Below are 6,887 nucleotides of genomic sequence, written 5' to 3' on the forward strand. Positions count from 1 at the left end.
CAGTTCTACAAGGTTGGCTGCCCCTCAATTTTAATCGCTCACTATTAGAAAATATTGAAGAGCCAGAAGGGTGAGGGGAGGGGTCTTCTCACACCCTTGCTTCCTGGTTGCTGCTCGGGCAGGAGTGGCCAGGAGGAATTAATTATTCTGCTGGTTCAGGGTCTGTGGTGGCTGGGGGGCTGCTGGCCCCCTGGTGTGCCCGTTGCGCTACACCCCAGCGGAGTCAAGGGAGGGAGGACGTGTGGATGTATGGGACGTGAAAGTGTGTGTGGTGATGATTAGGCCTGGGTCTGGGACTTGCTGTCGCCTGGCCTTCCTGTGCTTCTCCCAATGGGGGGGGCGGCGTTGCCTCTCCCCACTGCTCGCGACCTCACCCACCTGTGGGCACGTCTTGACTCCCAGGGCACATGGCCAGGGGCGGTGGGGCATGCGCTGACCCACTGCGTGGCTGTCTGGGGCACTTGGCCCTCCCGGGTATTGGGTGGGGCCTCTGCCGGGGGGTTTTGGGGCGCTCGGGCTCCTGGGGTCCGGGTCCGGCGCATGGCCCATGTCTGGGCGGCTGGGGCCTGGTGGGGTCGGTGGGCTGTTGCCCCTGGCTCCCGGGGGGCCTCTGCCCTATGCTTATGGGGGCTCTGTCCGGGGGCTTCCTCTGCTGTCTACTGGGTGGATGCGTGGTTGTCCCTGCGGTGGGCATCCTGGGTTCTGTGCTCCGTGGGGGCTGCTGGTGGCCTGGGTCTTGTGGCCCTCTCTGCCTGCTTCTGATTCCTTAACCAACTAAGCACGTTTATCATGTAGGTCCTGTGCCATGGGTGTTGCATGTTCTCACACACACACACAACACACATTCATTAGTCCAGTAGCAGTTGATGTATTACCATGTCACCTCAGGTCATCTATATCCACAGTTGTGTTGTATGCGATTGCCACTACTTGTGCTTGTTTTTGTTTGTTTGTGTGTTTGTTTGTTTTCTGCTTGTGTGCTTGCAGGTGCTCTTGGTGGCGCTAAGGCTGGATTCGCAACAGAGACCATGGATTGTTGTCTGTTTTGTGTTTTTACAGGTGTAGATGCTGGTTGTCTGGTTTTTGTTTCTATTTTTGTTCTGTTTCCTCTTCTTTCCTCTTCTTCTTTCCTTGTCCCCCGTTCCAGTTCAGTTCTATTACATGTTATATATTGTAAACAGAAATAAATAAATGGGCATCAAGGGGAGCTTTACATTTGTAAAACTTCCCTTGGCAAAGCAAATCTGTTTGGCATAAAAGGTATTCACAATTCTGCTGCCATAATGCTGAACAGAACAAGGGAAAAAAAAAAGTGAAGGAATTCATTTTACAGCAAAATCCTAAATCGTGCATAACTCCTCATAAGGAGTGTATTGCTCAAACATAAGTGTGGTTCTTTCTCATACAAGGTTATAAAAAGAAGTTTATGTTTGAAACCAGCTTAAACATGGACAAATATGAAGGACAAATCAGTTATAACTTGGTTTCAGTGAAGCAATTAATTTTATGGCAATATCTGAAATCTTGACTATCTCCTTAAAAGAAAGCGAATTTCGGATTCTAGAAGAACAAGTGTGTTTTTTTCTCATATAAAGTAATATAAAGAAGTTTATACTTGAAACCAGCTTAGACATGGATAAATAAGAAGGACAAAGCAGTTTTAACTTGGTTTAAGTGAAGGAATTCATTTTACAGCAAAATCCTGAATCGTGCATAACTCCTCATAAGGAGTGTATTGCTCAAACATAAGTGTGGTTCTTTCTCATACAAGGTTATAAAAAGAAGTTTATGTTTGAAACCAGCTTAAAAATGGACAAATATGAAGGACAAAGCAGTTTTAACTTGGTTTAAGTGAAGGAATTCATAGTTAGCAGTTCCTTGATGAGGGATATTTCAGACACCAAAATCCACCCCATCACTATCAGTGATCACGCTCCAGTTTCTATCACACTGAAGAATAAAAGAGTTATACCACCAGCTAGGAATTGGAGATTTAATACATCATTACTAAAAGACCATGATTTTATTAATTATTTCAAAATGGAATGGTCTGTATATTTAGAAAATAATGACCTGCCAGGAATGTCACCTTTACCCTCTGGGAAGCCGGAAAAGTAGTCATGAGAGGCAAAATAATCTCGTTTTCATCAAATAAGAAAAAGAGGGAAAGTTCAAGGATATCAGATTTAGAACTCAGGATCAAATCATTAGAAGTTGTCTACAGTACCTCCAACGAGGAACACACACTGAATGAACTAAGAAAAGCTAAACTTGAATTAAACAAAATTATTAACAAACAAACACAGTTGCTGATACAAAGACTTTGCTTGGAGAACTTTGAGCATGGCAATAAATCTGGAAGGTTCCTAGCTAACCAACTAAAGAGAAATAAAGAGAAAACAACCAATGAAATCAACAATGCTTTTAGGGACTTCTATAAAACCTTATATTCATCACAAAATGATCCATCAGACAGTAACATAGATCAGTTTCATAGATCATAGACTATTCTACCATCAACAACCTGGAAACCACAATAGTCTCTCTAGATGCAGAAAAAGCCTTTGATCGAGTGAACTGGAAATTTTTATTTGCAGCATTAAACAAATTCGGGTTTGGGTCACACTTCATCAACTGGATAAGGATATTATATAGCTCCCCAAATGCAAGTGTCAGGACTAATGATCAAACTTCTCCAAGCTTCAGTCTGCAGAGAGGTACAAGACAGGGTTGCCCACTTTCTCCCTCACTTTTTGCTATTTTCATCGAACCTTTAGCAGCTGCTATCAGACAAGATAGAAATATTAAAGGTATCCAACCCCAAAATATTGATAAACATACAAGGTGTGAATGTCCGACCGTAGTTGGTAAAAAGCGGGTAAGAAAAGTTTTGTATGCCCGAATATACACCATCAAAAGTGGGAGCGGAGGTGTTCGGCTGCAAGGTCTGAATGTCCATCAGTAATTGCTAGAAAACATGAAAGAAAATTTTCGAATGTCAAACCGCTCATGATCATAAGCGGGAGAGAAGGTGTTCGACTGCAAGTAGGTGTGAATGTCAGATCAAAATTTGTAAAAAGCGGGTAAGAAAAGGTAAGAATGCCAAACCATAAAATGTCAAAAGCGGCAGCAGAGATGTTCGGCCGGTATTTATCAATGTCTAGATAGATTTCAACAAAAAACAACGTTGTACTTTGCAGTAAAAGGAAGAGCAAATCTAAAGTTTCAGGAATCCAAGAATAAGCTTTTCATGAGTTCTTCATTTGTTGAGATTTTGTTTTAAAATGAATTCCTTCACTCAAACTATGTTAAAACTGCGTTGTCCTTCATATGTACCCATTTCTACATATATTTCAATCAGAAACTTCCTCATATTACCCTGGATGAGAAAGAACCACACTTGTGATTAAGCCATAAGCCCCTTTTGAGGAGTTCTGCATGATTTGGGATTTTATCTATAAAATTAATTCCTTCACCCAAACTATGTTAAAACGGCTTTTACGTTCAAATTTATCAATGTCTAGATAGATTTAAACAAAAGAAAACCAACGTTGTACTTTGCAGTAAAAGAAAGAGCAAATCAAAAGTTGTAGGAATCCGAGAATAAGCTTATTTTCATGAGTTCTGCACGATTTCGGATTTTACTATAAAATGAATTTCTTCACTCAAACTATGTTAAAACTACTTTTAACTTAATATTTATCAATGTCTAGATCGACTTCAACAAAGAACAACATTGTATTTTGCAGTAGAAGAAAGAGAAACACTGAAGGTTCAGGAATCCGAGAATAAGCTTCTTTTCATACGTTCTACATGATTTGGGATTTTGCTATAAAATGATTTCCTTCACTCAAACTATGTTAAAACTGCTTTGTCCTTCATATTTATCAATGTCTAGATCGACTTCAACAAAGAACAACATTGGATTTTGCAGTAGAAGAAAGACTAACACTGAAGGATCAGGAATCCGAGAATAAGCTTCTTTTCATACGTTCTGCATGATTTGGGATTTTATGTATAAAATTAATTCCTTCACTCAAACCAAGTTAAAACTGCTTTGTCCTTCATATTTATCATTGTCTAGATCGACTTCAACAAAGAACAACATTGGATTTTGCAGTAGAAGAAAGAGAAACACTGAAGGATCAGGAATCCGAGAATAAGCTTATTTTCATGAGTTCTGCACGATTTCGGATTTTGCTATAAAATGTATTGCTTTGTCCTTCATAGTTATCCATGTCTAAAAAATGTATCAAGCATAAAGTTCCTCATATTACCCTGAATGAGAAAGAAGCATCCCTTTGGTTGAGCAATACGTTCCTTTGGAGGAGTTATGCGTGATTTCGGATTTTGCTATAAAATTCATTTCTTCACTCAAACCAAGTGGAAACTGCTTTTTCCTTCATATTTATCAATATCGAGATCGATTTCAACTTCTTCTACTGCAAAGTCCAATGGTGTTCTTTGTTGAAGGCGATCTAACCTTTTCTTAACTGCTTTTTACAAACTTTGGTCGGACGTTCACACCTTCTTGTAGCCGAACAACCCCGCTCCCGCTATTGATTGTGTACAGTCGGGTATTTTAACCTTTTCTTACCCGCTTTTTACCATCTATGGTCGGACATTCACACCGTCTTACAGCGGAAGACCTCCGCTCCCTCCTTTGATGGTATATGTTCGGGCATTCAAACCTTTTCTTACCCGCTTTTTACAAACTATGGTCGGATATTCAAACCTTCTTGTAGCCGAACACATCCACTCCTGCTTTTGATGATGTATGGTTGGGCATTTGAACCTACTTGTTGCCCGCTTTTCATTAATTATGGGTGGACATTCACACCTTGTCGCAGCCAAACACCTCCGCTCCTTGTTTTGATCATGTAGGGTTGGACATTCGCACCTTTTCTCACCCGCGTTTTGCAAACTATGGTCGGCCATTCACAGCTTCCTCTCATATAAGTATGTTGGGATATTCACACCCACTTGCATCCGAAGACCTCCGTCCCCACTTTTGTTGATATTTAGTTGGTCATTCGCACCGCTTTTTGCAAACTATGGCCTTCTTGCAGCCAAACACCCCTGATCTCGCTTTTGATGATGTAAGGTTGGGCATTCAGACCTTGCTTCACCTGCTTTTCACCAAATATAGTCGGACATTCACACCTTCTTGCAGCCAAACACCTCCGCTTCCGCTTTTGATGATGTATATTCGGGCATACGAACATTTTCTTACCCGCTTTTTACAAACCATGGTCGGACTTTCACACCTTCTTGTAGCTGAACAACTCCGCTCCCTCTTTTGATTGTGTACACTCGGGTATTTTCACCTCTTCTTACTCGCTTTTTACCAACTATGGTCGGACATTCACACCTTCTTACAGCGGAACACCTCACCTCCCTCTTTTGATGGTGTATGTTAAGGCATTTGAAGCCTTTTCTTACCCGCCTTTTACAAACTATGGTCGGACATTCAAACCTTCTTGTAGCAGAACACATCCACTCCTGCTTTTGATGATGTATGGTTGGGCATTCGCACCTTTTCTTAACCATTTTTCAGTAATTATTGGTGGACATTCAGACCTTCTTGCAGCTGAACACCTCCGCTCTTGCTTTTGATGGTGTATAGTCGGGCATTCTCACCCTTTTTCATCAGCTTTTTGCAAATTATGATCTGACATTCACACCTACTTGCAGTCGAACAGCTCTGCTCCCGCTTTTGATTATGTTTGGTTGGATATTGGAACCTTTTAAATGCTTTTTACAAATTTTTATCGGACGTTCACACCTTCTTGCAGCGGAACACCTCCGCTTCCGCTTTTGATGGTATATATTCGGGCATTCGAACCTTTTCTTACCCGCTTTTTACAAACCATGGTCAGACTTTCACACCTTCTTGTAGCTGAACAACTCCGCTCCCTCTTTTGATTGTGTACACTCGGGTATTTTCACCTCTTCTTACCCGCTTTTTACCAACTATGGTTGGACATTCACACCTTCTTACAGCGGAACACCTCCGCTCCCTCTTTTGATGGTGTATGTTAAGGCATTCGAAGCTTTTCTTACCCGCCTTTTACAAACTATGGTTGGACATTCAAACCTTCTTGTAGCCGAACACATCCACTCCTGATTTTGATGATGTATGGTTGGGCATTTGCACCTTTTCTTAACCATTTTTCAGTAATTATTGGTGGACATTCACACCTTCTTGCAGCTGAACACCTCCTCTGCCACTTATGATCATGTGCGGTTTGATTTTCGAAAATTTTCTTTCATGTTTTCTAGCAATTATTGATGGACATTTAGACCTTCTTGCAGCTGAACACCTCCGCTCCTGCTTTTGATCATACATTGTCAAGCATTCGCACCTTGTCTTACCCGCTTTTTAAAAACTTTAGTCGAACATTCACACCTTTTTGCAGCCGAACACCACCTCTACCGCTTTTGATGATGTATGGTCCGGCATTCTTACCTTTTCTAACACATTTTTCAGCAATTATGATCGGACATTCACACCTACTCAGAGCCGAACACCTCCGCTCCCGCATTTGATGTTGTATAGTCGGGCATTCTCATCCTTTCTCATCAGCTTTTTGCAAATTATGATCTGACAATCACACCTGCTTTTGATAATGTATGGTTGGGCATTCGCACCTTTTTCTACCCATTTTTCAGGAATTATGGAGGGACATTCACACCTTCTTACAGCTGAACACCTCCTCTCTTATGATCATGTGCGGTTTGATATTCGAACATTTTCTTTCATGATATAACGCAATTATTGATGGACATTCAGACCTTCTTGCAGCTGAACACCTCCGCTCCCACTTTTGATGGTGTATAGTTGGGCTTTCGAGCCTTTTCTTCCCGGTTTTTACAAATTATGGTTG

This window comes from Leuresthes tenuis, unplaced genomic scaffold (genome assembly GCF_036924035.1).
Source record: "Leuresthes tenuis unplaced genomic scaffold, fLeuTen1.0.hap1 SCAF_13, whole genome shotgun sequence".
Lineage (NCBI taxonomy): Eukaryota > Metazoa > Chordata > Actinopteri > Atheriniformes > Atherinopsidae > Leuresthes > Leuresthes tenuis.